Source organism: Hippocampus bargibanti, linkage group LG20 (assembly GCF_051943395.1).
Source record: "Hippocampus bargibanti isolate YZ-2025 linkage group LG20, ASM5194339v1, whole genome shotgun sequence".
Classification (NCBI taxonomy): domain Eukaryota; kingdom Metazoa; phylum Chordata; class Actinopteri; order Syngnathiformes; family Syngnathidae; genus Hippocampus; species Hippocampus bargibanti.
This window is the reverse complement of record NC_142753.1, coordinates 6,412,795-6,436,805: the sequence shown is the minus strand read 5'-3', so window position 1 is coordinate 6,436,805 and position 24,011 is coordinate 6,412,795. Positions and strand designations below refer to the sequence as shown.

Below are 24,011 nucleotides of genomic sequence, written 5' to 3'. Positions count from 1 at the left end.
CTGCGTGTCCTGTCACTCAACATGTGTGTGTGTGTGTGCGTGTGTGTGTCATGTATGTGTGTGCACGTAACATAAAGCATCCTTACATCCACCTTTAAAGCTGCCAGTGGATGTTCTATACGAGGTGCAGGTAAGTGGCTGACGATAGTCCTGCAGCCATTTTCCTGCTCACTTTCATTGACGCGAAAGACGAGAAGTGTCAAAGCTAGATGCAACTCTGACGGGGGGGGGGGGGGGGGGGGGGGGCTTGGAGTGGTGGTGGTGGGGCTAGCATTCACGCATGTTAAATTTGTTTTATTGCTATATCAATAAGGAAATAAATAAATGCACAAATAAATAACTAAAAAATAAATAGCTAAACAAATAAATAAATAAATAAATAGCTACTTAATAGCCAAATAAATAAATAAAAACACACAAATAAATTACTCAATAAATTACTAAATAAATAAATAAATAAATAAATAAAACTAGTCGCCCGACCAACCAACCAACCAACAACCAACCAACCAACCAACCAACCAACCAACCAACCAACAAACCAACTACCTACCTAACTAACTAACTAACTAACTAACAGTGTTTGAAATAACGTCTGCCCGGAGGCCCGGGGCGTACAACTTTTACATCGGGCGTACAACTTTCAAAATTGCTTCAAGCCACGTGGACTTCTCTTTCGAAGCCGCTTTCAAAACTCTCAAGTACACTTTACAGTCACGGTATAGTCCAAAGCACGAATCAGGCCAAACGAACGTCCGTTTGGCAATTTGCATACTCGGTACGGCAGCCAATCAGAAGCCTGTTTCGTGCTTCGGACTATACCGTGACTGTAACGTGTACTTGAGAGTTTTGAAAGGCGCTTAGAAGGAGGAGTCAACGTGGCTTTTAGCAGACAATGTAACACAAACATTGCATTGTGAACCATGACGTCAACTGGAGCAAAATCTTCAGCAAGGTATATTTACCATAAATTAATAAATAAATAAATAACATTTTCAGGTAAATTACAGATTACTATGGAAGACTGGATCCTGCATTTTATTTGATTTAATTTCATTTTATTCGCCTGCACCTTAATTAACATGACATAACTCCTGATCATGCCAATTTTCTGGCATACAGTGCCTATCTAAATGAGGACGGTTCTGCCTTTCTGCTTCCTCATTGCATTTCTATCTTGGTGGAGAGTTATCTGGGGACTTTGTCCTGAATCTCATTTGATCTTGCAAGCTCATCTCACGCTCTGGCAGGGCGATTGTTGAGTGGTATTTAAAAAAAAAAAGTCTGTTTAATTCCCAGGCTTCATCTCATTGGCTTGAATGGGGAGATTGTCTTTTCAGTCGCCGGAATGCAGCAAAATGGAGATAATCGTCACCGTTGTTAGGACAGTTTGCTTCAATTTAAACATTGTACACCCACCGGAACATTTGGAGCTAATTTTACGACTTGTTTGGGTGCAAGTCGAGCCGCCCTAACAACTGTTCAAAGCCCGTTTTGTTGACCATTTGTCAAATACAAAATAATCGTCATTTTGGAAAAATTGAATGCTGATTCAGTTAATGACTCCTATACACATTTGCTATTCCTAATTAAACCTCTAGATGGCAGCACATAGCACACACAAGAAACAGTGCAACATATTCATTCTACATGCAGGCCAGATGTTATGGATTTTATGACGGAGGCTGCGGGCCAGATGAAAATTGACCGCGGGCCGCTTTTGGACCCTGGGCCGCATTTTGGATATGTGAAATAAATGCTGCGCTAGATCGCACTTGCTACATTGGGGGATATTTGGATGCAACATGCTTCTTTCCATTCAAGGGTTGCCCTGCAGTGTTAATTTCCTTTTTTTATTCATTTTTTGAAAGGAATGTGTCAAGTTCTAAAATAAAAATAAAAACCTGCCGCATCCCTTCGACTGGAGCGAAACGTCGGTCTGCCAAGAGCATGACAAAATGTTTTCTTCATGAATAATCCATCCAACTGCCTGAAGAAAGCACCGCCGCCCTGGTGCAAATTCGTTAAGATGCTTTTAGTCTTGTGCAGGGCGAAGCCGTCAAGCCATCATGCCAGGATACGATATTACTTCCTCATATTTGGGTACATTTGAAAGGATGTACAGGAAACCGTCCAACGCCTGGATGTTGTTTTGGTTTTAAAGTCAAAGCCATGGAACAGGTGGACCGTTTTCACACTGCACTTAGCGTCAAACTGTTGTCCCGATAGGCTTTTCGATTCTAGTAAAATGTTTCTTCAAACAATGAACCGTTACGTCTTGAGTGTCGAATTAGGATGATCCAATGTATTTGACTAAACTTTACGGGTGTTTGCTTGGCGATTACATATCATATTATAGTTTGCTCTTCACTCACTCATCAGTGTTTGCTAGGTGGGCTTCTCCACTTCCCCTGTCCATCAAAAAAAAAAAACGAAAGGATGCGGTCTCCCCTCATTTGAACTGATTTAAAAAAATGCTCTTCAAAGCAGCAGATAGTAAATGTAAATATTTAATCTTGGCTGCAAGTCGTCCACAACGTGAAAGCGTGTTTCCGACTGCTTTCCGTCTTTATTTTCCTTGTACGCGGCGAGTTTTGGAGAGCGCGACATTTCCTCACAGATGTCATCCGGATAACAAACAACAACCTATTTTATCTTTGTGAATATTTCATCAGCCAGGACCAAATTTGGCGGTGTTTGTGTTGTTGTGTTTTTTTTCTGTGTTAGCAAGCAACAGTCGTGATTCTTAGGAGCTCGACTATTAAAAGACACCAAGTGCATAAATTATGAAAGGAGGCTAAAAAAACACATCCAAAACGGGAGTTGTGCATGCATTGCTGCAGTTCTTTTGAGTTGTAGGCTCGTCTTTTCACAATTCCCCCTAGAATGCCGTTTAGGCCTTTTATTGCAGACGAATGGGGGGGGGGGGGGGTTGCATGGGGTTATATCATCATTTTTGTGCAAGAAATTGCTTTTATTGGAGGGAGGAGTGGCGTTACTGATGATTTCTACTACATATCTGTGTGGCTTTGTGTACTCTCTCATGTGCGGCTACAAACAGCCGAGGAAACGGCAGCGGTGGCCTTGGCCGTTTACGGTTTGTGGTGCTTATTGGAGCGTGGCGTCTATGGCATGACCCGGCTCGCAAAGCAAAGATTCCATTTAGTTAAGAGCCCATACAAGACCCGTCTTGGGGCGAAAACGCAAAGTGGCAAATAGGGAAGGGGGGGGGGTGGAGTGGGAATGGGGTCTAAATGGACAGTAGGAGGGTCATCAAGGAGCTTCATTCTTTCCTTCTTTCCTTCTTTCCTTCCTTCTTCCCACCCCCTCGCTCCCTCCCTCTTTTCCTTCCTTCCTTCCTTCCTTGCTCCCCCTTCCTTCCTCCCTTTCTTCCTTCCGTCCTTCCTTCTTTTCTTGCTCCCTCCTTTCTTTCCTTCCTTTGTTCCTTCCTTCCCTTCTTGCTCCCTCCCTCGATCCCACCCTCTCTCCTCTTTCCTCCCTCCCTCCCTTTATTTATTTTTTGTGCACTGCAGCAAAGTGCAAGTGTGAAAGCGTGGTGAGCGTGTGTCCATTTGAGTGTTCAACAGGTCCACGATTGGTTTTGGAAAGTTCTTCTCTCCTCCGCCATTATGCAAAACAATCTCATCCCGATTCGATCATACAAGAGGATGAAACCACCAGCACTTCCTCCGCCGTTGTAGCTCTTGAAGGGTGATGGGTGTTTTTCTGCGGGCTGGTATGAAATTGCTAAGTCATCTCCTTGAGGGCAAGATCAAGCGTCATCACGACTGTCGGCCTGGATTTGATTGACGGCTTCCTTCTGCCCAATTTGCGGTGATGGAGTGCAAAAGGGCTTCCTAAGTCATCCGCCATTAAAGTTCAATTCGGAGTATTTTGTCATTAGATGTTATGTTTCCAGAATGATTTATTTTCCACATTGCCTTTTTTTGTGAAATGGGATTATTAGGGTTTAATTGTATTCAACTACGGCCATGATTGGATCAATACGCGAGGAGCCTGATGAATAAATAAAATCGAGCTTTCTTTGTGTACGCGCTCATGCGGCCTCCAACGAGTGGTGATGGATGGCGCGACTCACGGCGGTCTACGCTCGGCGACGGATGCTCTTAAATGTGCCGAGCGTGTCCGGAGAGATGCCACGGAGGCGGCGCACAAGATATACGAGCGGTGGGCCGGGCCAGCTGATGGATGCTTATGAAGACGGGTAAGCTTAAAAAAAAAACGGAGATGGACGGAGGAGACGCTTGAGCGAGTCACGCCGGGGCCACCGGAGGCACCTGGCGACCTCGCGATCCGTCTGTGTCAGACAAAAGAAAATATTTTTCCTTCAAGATCATCGAAAAGTTGAGCAAAGAGCTGAAGATAAGGAGGGTTTAGGTCACACGGCAATGCGTTTGTTTTTGGGTCGCATCTCGGGTGTAGTCATCTGTTGATGCCAAGTAATTGATGATGTCATGTTTCAGAATTTCATGAATCAATCGTCTCTCCATTTTCCAAAAATTGCATTAGATGAATCATGTGACATTATTAATTGATCAGTTTCCATTCATTGGCGTTAATATATATGGTCGTTGTTTTTTTTTGGGGGGGGGGGATAAAATACAGTACATGGTTGTTTTTTAGCTCAAAACGCCTTACTATACAATCAATACAATTCTTATTGAGCTCCACGTTCTAGGATTTCGTGTGGATTATGATTTCTTTATCTCTCTGATTTTGTCATACACAGGCCACAACAAATCAGACCCGAACTGTACAAAAACGAATGGCAACCTTCGGTTGATTTTCTCACGGTTTGCATGGTGGTGATGGTGGTCGATCCCAAAAAAGCAGGCAGGAGGGAGCGCGAGGTGTAATTGACAAATTGTATTAAATAAAGTCAGCAGGAGCAAAATCTGACAGGTTGAAGCAAACATACAATGACTCGACAACGAATGGCGCGACGGGAGTCCTTTTAACTGCCACTGATTGGAACGACCAACACCTGTGCAGGTGCAGGCGGCGTCGATAGCGCCACCCGTCAGTCGCCAACCAGATCGTGACAGATTTTCTCATATTAAACCCACGTCGTGCAGCTTTCCTCAAGTAAAAGTAGGTTAAACAACGCTAAACTGAAAAAAGGGGGAGAAGGATCCGTTCTGAGTGAAAACAAATGCACAAAAGTGGAAGCGCCGCTTACATGAGAGAAGAAAGGGCAGCGGCCCGGCGGATGAAAAGAGAAGGTGGCAGTCAGAAAGAGCACAATGCAATGGATTGGAAGGGTGGGAAGAGCCGCAAGGGTGTTTTATACCCACGGGCGCCATCATAATTGTCACATTTGATCAGGGAAGGAATTTCGTTCGCTTCATAGACCAATGCTTTTTACAAAATTTCTCACGCATAAATTATATTTGGCATTCGTAGACGCAACTACACGCACAAACGGCCGGCCATATGCGAGTTCCGTTTGAGTTCAAAAAGCAAAACAAAAAAAACAAAACAAAAAAACCACTGAATTCAAAGTCCAATCAAATTCACCATGTTTATCGCGAAACTTTTTTTCACCATCTGCAAAAGGAAAAAAAAAACATGTTTCTGATTAGCATCTTCGCGAGATGACCCTTCGACTTTTTCACCGCGCTTCCTATAGCAGCCGTACGGGAGGGGGAGGAGTTGGAAGCCCCCCTCCGGCTTCGGCAGATGTCGGCTAATCGGGTCAAGGGGTTCCTCTGACTTGTGCTGCTGCAAGTTACATGTGGTATACGCGCGTCTCGGGCGCATGGACAATAAGGGCCGACCTAGCTGCTTCCTGAAGCGTGCAGGTCAGCGCTGCTTCCTGCAATAGATTAGCCAACTGAGTGTTGGGATGTATGGCAAGATACGCCATGAGTCTATTTGCCAGTTTCATAAATCCTTGTGGAATAATTTGATGGAATGCAATTGAGTCATTCAAATTTTCGAGACCCCATCAATCAAAACTGCGGCCCGGGGGCCAAATGCGGCCCGTGAATAATTTTAATCGGGCCTGCAGCTTCCGTCATAAAATCAATAATGTCTGGCCCGCATGTAGAATGAATACGCATACTTCAAATGAATCAAAACACATGCGCGAGATCGCGGAAAATTAAAAATATAAAAGCAAACACAAACACAGAAAGGCTCGCTGAAGTGTATTTCAATTAATTGCTGTTATCTGTAAAGAAGCCCCCACCCCTATATTTTACCACACAATTTGCCCCCCTTTGCAAAAAGTTCGGACACCGCTGCAATATAAGTCAATATTAAAGTTCCCATGAGCTATCCATGGTGCTGAAACCACAAAACGCAACAATGCACCTTTAGTGACACATATAAATCCTTCGCACGAGATCGAGTGACAAGTTTGACACCCCTGTCGGACAAGGATGCGAGCGAATCGGCTTTGAAGGATGTTTTGCTGAATTTTGAATCGTCATTATTAGACGATAAGGATGGATTTTTTTCAACGAGCATCCCATCAGGTGCCGTTTGGATTCTGAGTGTGATGAGCAAGGTTGCATGGAAGTGTGATTCAGCATTTTTTGCGGACGTCAATACTCACGATGCGCGCAGGAGTGGGCGGCATACGAATAGGGTGGGGGGGGGAGGGTTATTGGGGGGGAGGGGTCTTCCGCGTACGCGCCTTTCCCGGTGGTGGGCAGCGGGACCGCGCATCCTTCCTCCGCTTGAGAAGCGACCGCAGAGGAGGCAGATGCCGACTGAGATCCGTCGCTTGTGGATAATCTCGCCGTTATCGCCCCTCCTGCCCCCTTCCCCGCTATGACTGCGTGGATAAAGCCAAAGGGGGTCGAGAGGTGGGGGTTATTTGAATTTTTGTAGTTTTTCTTTCATTTTTTTGGGGGCATCAGATTAAGAGGTCCCCTGGACTTGGAATACCGGTGAAAAAAAGCTCCCACTTGGCTGCCCCCATCACCCCCCCTGCTGCTGCATCTTTTCTCTTTGCTTTGGAATATAAACGAAAACCATGGAGATTATATGACATGGATTTATGTTTTTTTCCCTGAAAACCGATGCAACGACGCTGCCACCCCACCGCTTTTCTCCCCCTTTTGCTTTTCTTTTCCTGTTGATTTTTTATTTCCCTTTCGATTTACGATTACTTTATGATTTAGCCCCCCCCTCTTGTCACCATCCCTTTTTTTCTCCTTTCATTTCCTTCCCACTTTTTCTTTCTTTTTACTTATGAGAAGCTGGCCAAGAACATGAACGTGTGGAAAAAAAACCCACAAAATTCTGGAGCTGCATTCAGATTGAAGGAATAAATGAATGAATGTATGAATGAATGAATGGAGTGATCGTCTGTGTGGCTCTCTGCACCCGCCGAGACGTGTCATGGATGACAAACTTCATCTGGATCCACGGAAACCATCGGGCATTACTCGTTGCATCCAATAACTACTTCTGACAACGATCAGGTAATCCAATTCATGTAGATTACGGTGCCCCCCCCCCCAGACCTCCGCGATGCCGCATGCACGCCGAGTTGATGGAGCGAATGCCGCAGCCGCACTGTGACAAACAGTCCCGCTCGCCGACCATTTTATTAGCCACACATGGCGAGATTCAAATCGAGATTGCTTTTAGCGACATTTTCAAGGCTGGCGGTCTGAGTTGGAAGTCGTGTGCAACTGCACGGGCACATTTGTCATACTTCAGCTCGCCCCCTGCCTTTTGTTTGTTCAGAACACACTACAAACAGACATTAACCCGTTCACTGACATTCCTGAATTTACTCGGGAATTAAAAATATGACGAAGCGCCATTCTTGAATTTGTTAGGGTTATTTTATTCATGCTTGGGTGCCAATAAAGCGCTGGCCATGGGCTCTGGCATTTTTCCCTTCCACAAGGGGGCAGCATTTCCCTTTTGTCCATGTTAGTGCTTTGCTCCAGCTGTTGTCAAATAACTATTTAAACTAATCTGTATATATTGCATTTATTTTGGACAGCCATCCTAATTTAAAACTCACACACGTGTGTAATGTTGCTTGTTCTGTAGCCACAAAGGGACATATGTCTTGATGAAAAAAGAGAGTCTAAGGTTTCTAATGCTGTATGAAATTGTTCTGTCATCCAAAAACTCCTGGCACTGTAGTGGACACATTTTTGCACATGTTTGGCAGTGAATGAGTTAAAACACCTTCCCATATCTTGCAGTGCAAGTATAACCGCTAAAAATGTCGTTGTTTTTTTTTTATATCTACTGGTTGAGCTACAGTGTAAAATTATGCAGCTGTGCCCAATAAAGTGTCTCGTGTTGCTACATCACCAATAACTTGCAATACAACCGAAGACTCACACTTGAGTGAGTCACATTCTCTCCTGTCAGTGTGCTGAAAAAAAAAAAAAAACATATCATGAGCGTGTGCCGATCATCTCCACAGCAACAGCCCGGAATGCCAAACGGATGCTACAATTTCTACATGTGGATCAATAGGGGTCAAGGGAGGGTTAAACCACATGGTGGGAAACCCCCCTTGGGGAGATAAGTGATCACTTCACGTACGCGGGGAGGTCTGGTTTGTCTTCTGAATGTTCTTTGCTATGATCCCTGCTGCGATTTAAAAAACGGGATCTCCTGGCAAGCAGGTGTTTCGGTGATGCTGAAGGTGGATGGCGAGCAGGTTGTGAACCCTCCCCAGTTCCAAAAGAAGCTCAGAGCAGCCACTGCTGCAATTCTCCTTCTCTTATCGCTCCATCACGCATTAGAAGCGGATTCAAATCACCCCGACGAGCCACTTGAGCTCAGTTATGTTTTTTTTCAGAGAGCCAAGGCAATCCTTAAAGAATTATATTTCAATCTGAGATCAGCTGCAGGACATTGTGTCTACGCGACAACAGGTGGTGCTACTTCCCTGAAATGAATACATTAGAAAACTGACGGGCAGGGGGGTTATTAGATCAGTTTCCCAGCACTTTATTCATTTATGTATTTATGTATTCATGTATTTATGTATTTATTTATAGACAGTCTGGACAATAGGAAATTTGGTTTCTGTTTTGAACAAACAACGCTGGTTAACGTGTGGTGTCATTGCACCCCAATCCTGCATGTGCTACTATTTATTTATTTATTTATTTATTTATTATTATGATTATTATTATGATTATTATGATAATGATTATTATGATGATGATGATGATTATTATTATTATTATTAGTAGTAGTAGAAGGAGTAGGAAAGTCATGCACATCTGGTGTGGGCTAAAGTTAAATGTTTTTCTATATTTTTATTATTATTGTCATTATTATTAGTGTTATTATTAATTTATGATTATTCATTTATTATTATTATTATTAGGATATTTTATAATTATTGTATTACTGTCATTATTTTGATATTATTATCATTATTATCAATGTTATTATTATCATCATTATTATTATTGTCATTAGTATTCCTATTACTTTATTATTAATAAAAATGTATTATTATTATAATTATGTGTATTATTATTATCATTATCACTGTCACCGTCAGCATCGTCGTTATCGCTATTATTATTATTAATAACAATAGCATTATTTTTATTATTATTAATAGTATTATTATTATTATTATTATTATTATTAATGATATTATTAATAATAATAATGATAGTATCATCATTATTATTATTATTATTATTAATGTTGTGTTTCTTGTTGAACTACAAATGTCTACAAACTCACTTTGACAACAATTTGACGTTGGTCAGAGAAACCATCACATTGTCACCCGGCCATTTCAATTTGCATGTTACTGCAATGGAGTTTGAACACAAAGAAAAAAACAACAACAATCTTGCCTGCATCCCCACCAGGAGCACTGAAAACTATTATTAAAGATTCAGTGAATGATCTCATTTGTTTTTATTTCTTCGGGCTGCAACTGCGAACTAATGGAGCCGACGGGGCCGTGTCCCCTTTTAGCAGTGATGAGCAACCCGGCCGGGGATGATGGCTGATGAGCGCCACAGGGCTGATTTGTAACCCCGCTGAGTAGAGGACAAACAGCAGTCAGGGACGACGCTTTAGTCACGCCGTTCAGTCAATGGGAGGCCACCATTTTGCTATCTGTCGCCATTGGCGTTTGGTGAACGTATCCCCGGCCACCATATTGGGCGCTCCGTTCAGGTGAGGATTTCGGTTTTGACACTCGGGCTCCCCCCGTTTCCATCCCGGCTTCATTTCAATTGCGCTGAAGCAGTGCTGGCCAATTTGGGCCGGAATCAGCAAAGGACTCTCCAGCTTGTCTAGGATGAGCCTCCTTATGTGGATCGCTTTGGCTCTGAATTGGACTTCCTGATCCTTGCCGGGGCCACCATCCAAAATGAGATTGAGTGGCATCCACCCCCCACTCCCGCCGGCGCATTCTCGCCCAAACGATTGCAATTCATCAAAAGCGTCACCAACTTTGGCATTTCCAATATGAGTTTTGCATTTAATACAAAGCGTCGATTCATTTCACGGGAATACCAACAAAGGCGTCTGACTGCGATAAGTCAACACGCCAATTTATGAAGTAAACCGGAAAAAAACTAATCTGCGTCATTTCGTTGCCGCCAGACAGTAAACGTCTTTATTTCAGTATTGGAATTCGCTAATGAATTGCAAACGACTTGTTAACGTTTCAATTCATAACATTGCGCTTCACAGCCAGACGCTAGCGCAATGCTATTTTTTTCTTTTTCACGACGTCGACTCCCCAAGGGGGTTTATGCCCGACCGTTTTCATTTTATTTATTTATTTAGTTAGTTGTTTATTTATTTATTTTTCGGTGTCATTTGTTCTTTTTATCTATTGTTTGATGTTATTGCTATTCTGTTTACTCTTACCCGCAGTCGCCCCTTGGAGAATCGTCTCCAAATGCAGAGTGCCTTATAAATAAAATCTATTATTATTTCTATCGCGCACATTTAACTCAGGGTGCTTCAGACGACATGCAAAACAATTGTATTTCCGCAGCGCTTTAAAACATTCGTCGCTAAAACATTCGTCGCTGTACAAAAAGCTATTAACTCCTTCACTGGAGTGTGCAATGTGCAAAAATCTGTCTACTCCAGTGCCAGGGTTTTTGTCATTGTCACTCGAATTCACACAGAAAATTGAGTTTTAGGATGACATAAATATCAATGCTGCGTGACAAACCTTAGACTTAGTTAATTCCTAAATTATATGGGTTGGAGTTATATTAGCTTGAAATGAGGGCGACTATCCAAAATGCAATGAAAGACATACATATTGGTTTATATAGCTCGTTAACAACAGATGAAGCAAGAACAAAGCGCTAACATGGAAAAAAGGGATGCTGCCTCTTGTGGAAGGGAAAAACTTTGCCAGAGGTCTGGCCAGCGCTTTATCGGCGCCCAGACAAGAAAAATACCAAACCTGAAACATTTCAGGAATTCAGTCAATTATGTACTCCTATAGTAATTTGCTGTTCCGACTTGAGCCTGTAGATGGCAGCACTTTGCACACACACAGGTAACAGAGCTACTGCCTAATGTATTCATTCTACATGCGGGCCAGACCTTATTGATTTTATGACCGCGGCTGCGGCCCAGATGGAAATCGACCAAGGACCGCATTTGGCCCCCGGGCCGCACTTTGGACATCCATCTTGCCATACAGCTTTTCTAGCATACAATTTTCCTCAAACTGTAAGTAGACGGTGAATATTTTTCGGTCCAATTTCAGAGCATCAACAGCCAAATGCGTTGCGATGCATGTTAGGTTTTTGTCCTTTTTTTGTTGTTGTTTAGCGGCGACATATTGTTTGCCTTTGAGGAGGCGGCCATTGTGTGGAGTGGCTCTCCAAGTTTGGCTCACCAAAGCTTCTCGCTGTGCGCTTTTTGGAAGGTGTGGGCAGTTGGAATTATCGAGTGTTAGCCTGCTGAGTGGCCTCACAACACACCAGGTGTGTACGGTCTGACTGTGTGGGGTTGCCATGGAGACTATTTGCAGCAACCTCCGCGGCGCCGCACCGTTGAGCTCGCAGCGCCGTATCGAGCCCCCCTCGCAAATTCATAACCGCCTTCTCTCTTGCAGGAATTTGGATGTTACGGTATTCGGAGTGCTCCGTTCCATTACGCGCGTCCTGGTATTTCACACGGGCATCACGCCGGTGTCATTTCCGGCATCGTGGCGTGACGGCGAGAAGGTTATTCGTTTGTGGGTGGCGGGCAAGGCAAAAGGTTAATTGGCAACGCTGAGCCGTAGGCGTGAATGATCGGTGTTGTCTGCTTCCATGTCAGCGCCGCCATTGATTTTACGTCCATCCAAGCGTACCCCGTCTTTACTCCGTACGTAAGCTGAAATGGATCCGGTCAAACCGCGCTGAAGATAAGCACATCATGCGATGGGCCAATAACGGTTAGTAATGGCTGGCAACAACTTGTCAAGCTAACGAGTGAACTTAACTCATTCAAGTATTTAGCTAGTGTGTTGAAAGTAAACACGAAGCTGTAGCCTCCATTGACCAAAAAAATTGTCTCACATCTCTTGTCCCACATAAATCCGTTTCAATTCCAAGCCGCGTTTTGTTTACAGCCGCCTAATTTGAGCGAATAAAAACCACTCCGAGCCAAAAAAATACTCGCAAAGCTTCGTCAATATTATTTTTGTTTAAGAATCACCTCTTTTTTTTCTTGACGCCCTTTCCCGATAAACTTCAGGTAGGGAATATCGATTTTGTGTATCGGTTCCAAAAGATGACAGATGGCAAGATTCATTCGTATTCTGACTCAAAATTTGCGGAGCGATAGTGTTTGCGAGATGTCAGATGTCTCTGTTGTCCCACGTTTGTTTTCCTCCAGCTCGCTGCCCTTTCGTTGGCCGCGGTTTTGATCCCAGTGCATTGCCTGCGCCGGCAATAATTTCTGGGAAATATGACGGCAAGCCACAAGGTGTTATTAGCAGAGCAAGTGCCAATCCCGAAGAAATCACGCAAAAAGTCTGTGTAAGCTCTCAGTCATACAGGAGTGGTCCATCGATGAGACGGTTTCTTCAGCTGTCAACAGTACTTCTTTGAAGGTGTCGGACATTTCGCTTCTTATCCAAGAGACTTCGTCAGCGAATTAAAATCTTTTTGCTGGTGGTTTCGGCCCTATATATATCCCTACTGTCCAGATGTGGCGGTGCCAGACCTCTGCTCTGATAGGCCCCCCAACCTGAGAGCAGGTTGGGGGGAGCGGAGGCCTATTCCCTGAGGCTACAGTGATTACTTCTATTGTCCAGACTGATTACTTCTATTGTTCAGACTGATTATGGGGTCCACGGATGGCCTGATTGCTCCATTTGTGCTGGTATCACCTCATCAGCATATTGCCTATTACATACACCTATTTGGTCTAAGAAGTCTGTTGTAAGAACGATCCAAATTAAACCTCAGCCCACCATGGCGATTTAGTGAAGGGTTTTGCTGTTTTATGAAAATAGCTTCTTTGACTCCCCTTTCAAACCATCTATTTTCTTTCGCTAAGATTTTAACCTCACTGTCGTCAAATTTGTCAAAAGTACACAAATCTGCTTCATTCACTTTTGTGAAAACGAATGAGTAAAATACATTTCAGCGAGCCATTCTTTGTTTCACTTTGGCTTTTTTATTTTAATTTCAGCTACCTTAAGCATGTGTTTTTGTTCACTTAAAATATGCATTTATAAATTTAATTGACAGTGAAAATTGAAATATTCACTTAATTTTTTTAACAGAAATAGTTCTTTGGTTGATTGTCGCCATTATAGAAAATTGAAAAAAAATGGAAAATTTGGGGGTGTCTTAGTCAATTAGTCATTGACTTATTTGCTGTTCCTACTGAAGCCTCTAGATGCCAGCACATGCAAGTAAAAGTACTACAGACAATGATTTTATGAAAGACGATGCGGGCCAGATCAAAATTGACCACGGGCTGCATTTGGCCCCCAGGCCGCACTTTGGACTTCAACGGGAAAGCAAGTAGCCCCTCCCACTGCCTGTATATACATTTGTGGAGTTATCAGAGCTGAATGTTTTTATGAGCCCCACTGGAATTAGCATTAGTGACGGTTTTAGTGCCAAATTCCAGTTTCAGCTGTGCCACTCACTCCCGCCCCCTCCTCAGAACATAAGATGACTTAATATGACAGCCAGCCACCCCGACACGGTCCCGAGCCAGCGAATCACTGCGGTGGGTTTAGTACATTGGCCACATTTGGCCTGCCTGTTTTTGGGTGCTTCTTCGAACGGCCATTATTTATCGTGCAGAATAGATTTCCAGCTCTCCATTTAGAGACCATTAAGCCCCATACTTGAGCCGTATTTCAACCTAGGCCGATCGTTTTTTCTTCTTTCTTTGATGATCTAATTACCTTCAGGAAAGGAGCTAAATGTCAGCAAATCTCAACGCGCTTCCATCACAGACGCGGGAAGAAATGATCTCCGGCCTTCTTTTGCTGCATGTAAAATGAGAGTATAATAGGTGATGAGTTTCGGGCTTATGGTTACCAAATGTACAACGATTTAGCCGGCTATTATAAATATAAATGTGTGGGGGCGGTGCGGGATTAATGCGCAAAGCAGCTCCTGTAATCTTCAGGCGACAGAGCAGTGGTTTCAGGGAAAAAAAAGACTCTTTTTCAAGGAACTCAAAGCCTAAAAGCAACATGAATAGCTTGTTTGATCACTGGCACTGAAAACGAATCACAACGAAATTAACAAGAAAATTGCAAGCTCTTCAAAGCTTTCGAGGCTCGTCAGAAACAAATTTTGCTCAGTTATTGCAACAGACGCCGTCGTTGAGTTTTTTTTTTGTGAGCAATTGCCTAAAGAGGATGCAGCAAAGCCCGTTTAACGAGAGGCCTACAACTTGCTTTTTTTAATGACACAATTAAGGCTATCTAAATTTTAGCAAGTTGTTTTATGTCACAAAATCAGGTCATAAAAATATAGAGGTACAATGTGTGTAATTATGTCAAACTGCGGTTCAACATATAGGTCACAAAATTCAATTGAGGTGAACGCCCAATGTATTTTTTCTGCTGAAAAACACAAAAACTGACAATTATAACATCTGTAACAATAAAAACAGACAACAGACAATCCAACAAATGAAAATTGAAGTCATTAAAAACTACGAAAACCGCCCAACAAAAAAAAAAAAAAAACAGCAGCCTATTTGACTATACACGGGATTATCATCAGATGCTACGATTCCAAAAGAAACGCAAGGTGACGCTGACAAGCTAAAAAAAAAAACAACGTAATTTCCACGGATGTCCTTTCAAACATGTCCCCGGGTCTAATTGTTCTGTCAGAACTCGACTTGGCTGTGCTCCATGTCATTGCCGTTCGCCGTTTGTCATTTAATCAATCGTCCTTTGCTCCAATAAAGCCCGCGCTCAACTAAATGGCAAGGCGCCGCCGCCTGAGTAAGTCCAAGAATAGAATTTTAAAAAAAAAAGAGCGTGGATGAAATAACCGGTGCGATATTAAGTACAGACAATCACCGACTTACAAACCTTCGAGTTACCAACAACGGAACATTTTTGCCTTTATGTTGAAAAGTGAAACTTCATTTTAGTTATCTTATTACGTACATGTACATATACTGTGTGTTTCTCTCTCTTCTCTCTAACATATTTGGTATGGCTATCTAGCTAGCTGCCTAGCTGGCCATTTGCTATCTATTAGCTACTTCTGGGCTGAGTGAACGCTGGCGCATGTGGCTGCCGTTGATCACCCACAGAAAAACCTATCCTGTGACTGAAAAGTGACCATGAGAGTTTTGAAAGACGCTTATAAATTAAATGTATTATTATGAATATTATTCTCTCCAGTTGTACATGTACATATCTTTATAGAGCATATATTTGATTAAATGTTTATTTGTCTTTACAAACCAATACAGGCTACTCATACAAGCCTTAAACATACATTGCATACAAAATAATAGCACTGAAGCAACTTATGACCAAATTCACCTTACGAACAACCGTTCGGAACGTATCTCGTTCGTAAGTTGGGGAGCGTCTGTACCTTTTCTTCCCCCGGTAAAGTGTTGTCTATTTGTGTTTGTACCTAAATCCCGGTGGCCTCATGCGAATTCCAGACAACGGGTTGCAATGTTGGTCGATGTCACTTTAGACTAGAGCTTGTCCTGGCTGAGTAAACAGGATGCGGGTGGAGGGAGTGTTAGGGGGGGGGGGGGGGGTATGAGTGAGATGAGAGGCTGGATATTTGATTAGCCTCTCAAGTGAGGGATGCGCCTTAAATCCCTCTTCTAACTAATCCCCCTCGCCTCTTGGAGAAGTCTTTAATGCCGAGCCACTGGTCACACTGGCGGGGGGGGGGGGGGGGGGAATTCATCCAGTCCATCAAAGTATTACTAAATTCCAGAGCCATCGAATTCTCGGCCAAAAAATCTTTTTTTGTGATAATTCAAACGATGCTGATGACATTTCAATCTGAGCTCATCGAAAGGTGGTATATTATGAATATATTCCCGAATTTCTTCTGTTTTTTTTCACGCTTGGGTCCTGATAAAGTGCTGGTCAGACCTCTGGCCATGTTTTTCCCTTCCACGATGGGTGAGCATTTTCCTTTTGTCCATGTTAGCGCTTTGTTACAACTTCAATTGTTGGTAAAGCACTATATAAACAAATATGTATGTATTGCGTTGTATTTTGGACAGCCGCCCCCATTTCAAGCCCAGATAAGTCCAGACCCATATAATTTGGGAAATAACTGTCTCTTTCTGACGAAAGAAGAAAGTTTAACGTTTGTTACACTGCGTTGAATGTTGATGTAGTCCTAAAACTCAATATTCTGTGGGTCCTGGAATTTGAGTAACAGTCACAAAAACCCTGGCACTAGAGTGGGCACATTTTTAGTTCCTCTCCTGACAAACTGGTTTCCCGCTACACGTCTGCTACAGTGAATGGACGTGTAAATAAGTCGCTAAGCTTTTGGTGCCTGCGGCTCCTGAATTGATTCGCGGGAAGTGTGTTTACCTCCATTTTAACTGCAACTGATCTGACTGTAAGGCGGCTCAATGCGATACGCTGAGTCGCTACTTCCCATTTCCTCTTCCCAGGGAGGAAAAGTTCACCGGATTCATCTATTGCCACGCGTTGCTTTGAAGATTGAAAGTTGGGAGATAAGGAATCTGATTTTGCTCATTTATTTTCTGTTGTGCTATTGAAAAATTCATTTCAAATTTGACGGCGTACAAGCTGGGGGAAGTGTAAAACTCACTCGCTGGCCTTGACCTCATGAGTGCTCGTGAAAACAAAATTCTGCTGAGTTTTCACGACCTCAACTAAACTCACCTCTATTGACAGGGCAATTTCAAATAAGCACCCCTGTGCATGAAGCGGAGAATAACTCATTGAACAGCAAACAATAATATTCCAAATTTACAAAAAAAAAAAAAAACAGGACAGTACAAAGTCCCATGCCAAAGAATAAACATGAGTTTTAAAGGACAACAGGCATCACTTTTTTGTTTCCTAACTGACATCAGAAAAACCTTTTATAGCATCTAAAATAGCCAAAGGTATTCTGATTCTGATTCTTTCTCAGTCCGGGGCGTTCCTTTAGTGACGTCACGTACAGACTCGTCACCAACTCAAAAACAAGACTTCCGGAATATTCGGCGCGAGTCCATGTAAAATACGCTCAGTAGAAGTCATTTGAAGCATTTTTACACATTATGGACACAATTTGTCCGGAGAGGTCGGTTGTCCTTTAAGGCGAGTTTTAAAGACGGGGTAAAGGGATGCAGAACAAGTGTTATGTAATCCCAGTTTACGAGTACAGGCAAAGAAACGCAGCAGTATTTTGGCCCAACTGGAGATGCCCCATGGAGGATTTGAGGAGTCGGAAATAAAGCGCATGACAGTAAATTTGTACTTTTTTGTCATTCTGACATTTATTGCGACAATAAATCAACTTTTAGGAAGTAAGGCAGGAACAAATAATCACTACTATGCCTTGTTATGTGCTTGTATGCATTTCTGTGTGTGTACGTGGGTGTGTTTGTGTGTGATATATGCCACATGAACCATGATCCCAATGCTATGGGAAATTATTGACTTCTATCGAGTGTCTTGGAGGGGAGTCGTATATGATATTGAGCGTCTGTCTGTTTTCCAGCCAACGCGCTGGCATTTTTCGCCGCATTAACATAGCTATTAATGTCGAGGCTCGGGGCGGGCGTTGCTGTGGTAAATTTACTGTATGATGTACTTCCATGTGCTTGCACGCTTCTATTTGCGTGAGATTTCGTACCTGACGGGAAGTTAATACACTTGATACTCACATCTTTTTTAGTTTTTATAAGCACAAAAATATCCCCGGGGCATTGAAATGTTTGTGAGGAAGGGGAGTGAATTGCCGCAGTGAAGGATTATGGGAACTAAATATCACTGGCCCTCTAGGGGGTGGGGATTATGTCCACTTGGGGATGTCGAGGTCTTTATATTGAGTCAAGATGGCGCTTCGAAAAGCTATTTTTGACGGCCGACGGGTTTCCGGCCGGCGAGTGTACATCGATGATGGTTTTTGAAATCAAGCAAACTAATAAACTGCGAGATTACGACATCAACAGACAATTGGGCAGTCAAGGCTTTGACTGAGGGGGAAATACCGGATGAAAATCGGGGTCGCGCTCACGCATAATCACGCCGTCCGGCTAGAGCGTTGTTGCCCTTGAAGGAATAGTCTCGAGGATACTCTTGTCATGCCCCCCATTTCGGTTTTCATTTTGTCGTATATTGAGAAATGGCTCAAGTGTCATGTGACAACCTTGATGTTCATACACGTTGGAACATATAATCGTGATGAGCTGGAAAAGAAATAAATAAATAGACACATGAACCAAAAATAAACATAAATAAAGAAATGAATACACCTACAAACAAAAATAACCATAAATAAAAAATAATAAATAGACACACGAGAACAATAAATAAATAAATAAATAAATACCACAACGGCATCCATTTTGGAAGAAAATCACTTTGTCACAAAATATTTTGTATCTAGCAGTGGCAAAAAAAACTTAAAATGTAGCTCGGCTCCAAATGGGGCCCGTTTGGCATCCAGGCACATAATCAGAGTGCCACGTCGTTTCTCATCTTTTGCAAAGGCTTTTCCTCGTCTCTCCCTAACCTCCTAATTTATTTTATCGGCACGCAGTGTTCACAAAAAATGGTAACTCGGAAGACGGGGAAAAAGAGGACCTTGGAGTCAGAGACATCAATCCCTCCCTTTTTAATTCCCAGAAACTCTCTCCTCCGCCCTTTTTTCCTTCTTTTTCGCCCACCCGGCTACTAATAAAGGCAAATTGGCATTAAAACGAGTGACCTGCCCCCCCTCCCTGAGGCTTTTTCCTTCTTCAGCAGGAGGGGACTTTGCATTTAAACAAAGCTGCGGATTAAAAATATGTTTATCTCACATCAAGCTGCTTTCTAAACGCGCATGTTTTTTTTTTCCGTTTAATACGATTCTTCCAGATTTGCATCCGCTCTGATAAGCGAGTCTTTGTATTTGCTTTTTCCCAAGGCACATTGAATGCCTCACTTCATTTTTAATTTCCTTTTTTTAATCTTGAATTTGTCGCCGACTGCAACTCCGATGTTTCCTTTTGAACTTCCAACTAGCCCCGTGTATGCAACGCGCTATAGAGCTTTACTGTCAGTCACAACCCTGTGGGAGTATTTCAACATTTTGTTTGAGCCCGTGATTTATTTTTCGAATCGATAGCACACCGAGGGACCGAGGCATGAATATAATTGGCAATTAAATCAAGGAAATAACCCCCTCCGCTCTTGCCCGTATGCGTTTGTACAGGGTCTCGCAGTGTTGTTCGAATTCTTTCATTCAATACCACTTCAAAGAGTTACAAATACACGATAAGTTCGATACGGACTGAGCGGATCAGAATATACGTGCCGTATGCTAATTTAATTTGCACAAGCGTAATCAATCAGACGGCGAATGACTTGTCTCGACTTGCTCAATGGTTGGCTCGATTTTTCAGCAGTAAGTGGCTTCATTTTATTTTTATGGCACTTCCGAGAAGACTCTCGGGAGTGCTCGATGTCGCCGAAATATACTTCATACAACTTCAAGAATACGAAATGGGCTTTCAGCCGCACCACCATTTTGTTACTTTCAGAGGTAGAGTCAAACTTCGGTTTAGAATGTCTCGGTTCTGGAAAAAAATGTAGTTTTTTATTAAAAAAAACATTTTTTATGTCTCTGTTTGAAACCGAAAATCGGTTTTCGACAAAACTGAGTGCACCTGAATGCACCACTCGAGTCCCTTCTGCTTTCGTATATGACAGATTTGAGTGTACAAAATTAGACTTTGTCGTTCGTCTCCAGTTCTCAAACCTTAACTCATTCACTGCCAGACGATATGCAAAAATGTGTCCACTCCAGTGTCAGAGTTTTTGTCATTGTCACTTGAATTCCAGGACCCACAGAATATTGACCTTTAGGACTACATAAACATTCAATACAGCAGAAGAAACCTTCGACTTTCTTCTTTCAACAGAAAAAAAGAGTTCATTCGTAAATTATATTGATTTATATGATGGCGGCTGTCCAAAATACAATGTAATACATACATATTTGTTTATATCGCGCTTTAACAACAGCTGAAACTGCAACAAAGTGCTAACATGTTTGGCGATTTAGAAAGACCCATCATTTGGGACTTCCTGTTTATGTTGACATGAGTACAATGAAAATCTCTCAGATCTTGTCCAGAACACATTCAATCCCCAAGATTAAGATACCACTAATTAAAATCGACAAATGTTTACAAGATATTATTTGACTTTGCCTGCTTTTTTTCCCCAAAACGCCAATCACCCCAAAGGCTTTCTGTAAGCGGCGTGGACTTTTCTCGGAGTGAAAGAAAGTCAGCAACGTCAAATCTAATCCAATTACAAGCGCGGTGAAAAACATGATGCATGTTTCCCCCCGTGGACAACGACGTGCGAATAACGTGGCAAACCTTCAAACAACATTCCGACTCCCGTTGGAGCAGAGGGAAACAAACTCGCTCCCGTTGGACTTTTTAGTTATAGGCAGCTGAGAAAGTCAAGTTATTTAACTTATTCACTGCCATTCTGCCAATGAACAATATATATCGGATATAAGCGTCGTTAACTGGCTGGAGATGGCTTTGCGCCGCATCCATTTTTAATGGCATGCTAGTGCGACAGATCAGCGCCGACAGCGTTTTAAACAACCACAATCGGTCAGGCGATGAATAAAAATGCCAAAGTGCTCAATGTATTTATTCTTTTGTAACTTCGGCCTGGAGCGAAGTTAGCTAGGCTGCTGAGGCCTTCAATAAATGTCTCGCGTTTTATTAATTCCACAAGACTAAAATGACAGCTACGTTTATACTCTTTTTCATTCTTGCATCATTAAAGACAGAGATTTGTTCCCCCTTCCAAAAAATACCATTAGCATTTGGATTGATTTTATTACTAAACATCCAGAAGACGTTATTTATTTCCTGCCATGAAGAAGAAAAATAAATCGACATTTGGACAATCGCGGTGATCCATCACCTTGAGGTGTTTTTTTTTGGGGAAAATAACAAACTGTTAATCAACAGTAAAATTGCAAGTAGCAACTTGCTGGGTTCCAGCTTTTTTAGCCTATTTCTGATGCTTATATTTGAAGTGGTACTCAAAATATTATGCAATTATGGGTTGTCGGTGTTGGCTTTTTGTCAACTGGCTGGCTTTTTGTGTTTCTTTAAAGGACAACTGACGTCTCCGGACAAGTTGTGCCCATAATTTGTAAATTGGCTTCAAATGACTTCTACTAAGCGTATTTTACAAAGATTCCACTGCATCTAGCTATATTTTACGTTTCAAGACTTACGCTGAATATTCAGGAAGTCTTGTTTTTGACTAGGTGATGAGTCTGTACGTGACGTCACTGAAGGAACGCCCCTGACCAAAAAAAGACACATTGTAGCAGTCCTTCCATCACGTCAATGTATTTTGCTGGATTTGTTTGGTCTGAAAACCTCGTGTTGCACCAAAAAAGCCGCCAGAAGAGGGCGACCAAGCTCCATGATAGGAATTTATCAGCCTGTAGAAACAGGCTGATTAATTTCTCAGCAACATATTTTTTTGCCGCGGGGTTGGGGGGCACATTGTACTTCTGGGCTCCTCTCAGGGACCGTTCTGAATTTGGGGAAGCCATTCGAATGTTTCATCCCCTCCGCATATGACATATAGAGCGCACAAAAAAATATAATGAATTACTAGTTTTAATAATTTGAAGTAAAAAATAATGACAGTTATTGTGGGAATTTGAAATTTTGGTTGGGAATATACCAAGTTTTATTTGCTTTCACGGGCTGAATAAAATGATGTGGAGGCCCAGGTTTGGCCCCTGGGTCTTGACTTGGACACCTGTGTTCTAATAGGCAGGCTTATATTTGAATTTGGGGCTCATGGAATACAAACCGATGCGAGTAATAATCAGTGCCGTTTGATCACCCCCCTCCACCCTTATTAGAATGCATTTTTTCAGCTATTTTTTTTACTCAATATATCCATCATGCGTAAGGCATAGTGTAGTACGCGCTCTGAAAGACAGACCTAAATCGAGATGGCATACACACCCAAAAGAGAAGGCATGACATTTTTGTTGTTTTTTTTTTCAACCTCAAGGCAGCTGTCAAATTGAACGAGAAAAGGTGAACACGGAGAAAAAATAAAAAACAAAAAAACAGATAAGTGAAGGTGAATGCATTCAAGTTTAGAGAGCGGAGACTCGTTTGGAAAAAAATACAACTCTGAAGCGGGTACGATTTGACAGATTGACACCGTGCGGGATTATGTAATCCATATATGATAGAAACATAAACCGTCGTTAAAAACGACCTTCATCGAGTCACGTTTGACACTTTTAACTTCACCCAATTAACTCCGGCCTGACAGCCATCACGCGGATGGACACGTGCTGCTGAAACCACGTTGCCTTGAAGGTTCTCTGTGTACTTTTTTTTTTTTTTTTTTTTTTGCTGACACGGCACATCTCAACAGGGTTTCGAGGCATGCGTACCAAGACCCTCGTGTGTTTATTGATTCCATATCTGACCCACCGACCGCATGGAAATAACCAGAGCCAGCTGCTAATGAGCCCCATAGAGGAAACTGGGATTGGACAGCTCGCCATTTCTACAGCAGAATATATCGAGCCAAAGTTTGGGAATTTCTCCATTGAGAGCCTCCAGTCGCCTTCAAATGACAAATGACAACTTACAAAAAAAAATTGCAATTGATGTACACTTATAACTTTAATCCAACTATGACACCCATCGCTCACACTCGTCTTCCCATCCTTGCTCTGATTGTGTAGAAACGAACAATACAAGAAGCTAGCACAACGTCAGCTCTTCCTTCTTTCTTGATCCCAGCTACCCCACCAAAAAATGAGAAGAGGCAACCGAGACGCTAAGGAGATAATAAAATAAATACCCGTGGTGGCTGGCAATACTGCAAAGAAGAAAAAAAAACGGCCGCTCATGAGAGCCGAGAGATGTTGCAGAAAGAAAAGCGATTGCGAAATAACCACACACACACATGCGCACACACACGCACACACACACGCACACGAATAAATGCATTGAGGAAGTTTGATTGCTTCCCAGCTGGATGGATTAAAAAAACAAAACATCCAGTGTCTGGTTACTTTGGATCAGTGAGTAGCATTAGCTTGTTAGCTCCTAATTAGTCCAAAGATTAACACATCATTCCACCATTTAAGCTGCTGTTTTGCCAGAAAAAATAAAATTAAAATGTCATATTTTCAACTCCAGAATAAATTCGGGAACGGCAGGGAATTAGTTAATTTCAAAGACTGCTCGAAAGTTACTCTGAGTTTATTCACACCTGCCAGAGTGGTTATAATTCAATGTACATTATCTCAATTATTTTTTTCTTTTCTTTTTCTTTTTTTTGCGAGGCAATA

General features: G+C 42.4%; 1 protein-coding gene across 20 annotated transcripts in view; it reads left to right on the top strand.

Moving 5' to 3' along the window:
• The first annotated feature begins 6,689 nt into the window (after positions 1-6,689).
• Positions 6,690-24,011, top strand: part of adgrb2 (adhesion G protein-coupled receptor B2) — an 85,403-nt gene continuing 68,081 nt past the window's right edge. For 8 of the 20 annotated variants that reach the window (XR_016113473.1, XR_016113474.1, XR_016113475.1 and 5 more), the window contains exon 1: positions 6,692-7,454. The gene's annotated coding sequence lies outside the window, so the exon portion shown is untranslated. Of the gene's footprint in view, positions 7,455-24,011 lie in introns of all 20 variants that reach the window. The other 12 variants (XM_088986981.1, XM_088986994.1, XM_088986986.1 and 9 more) reach the window with 3 other exon arrangements.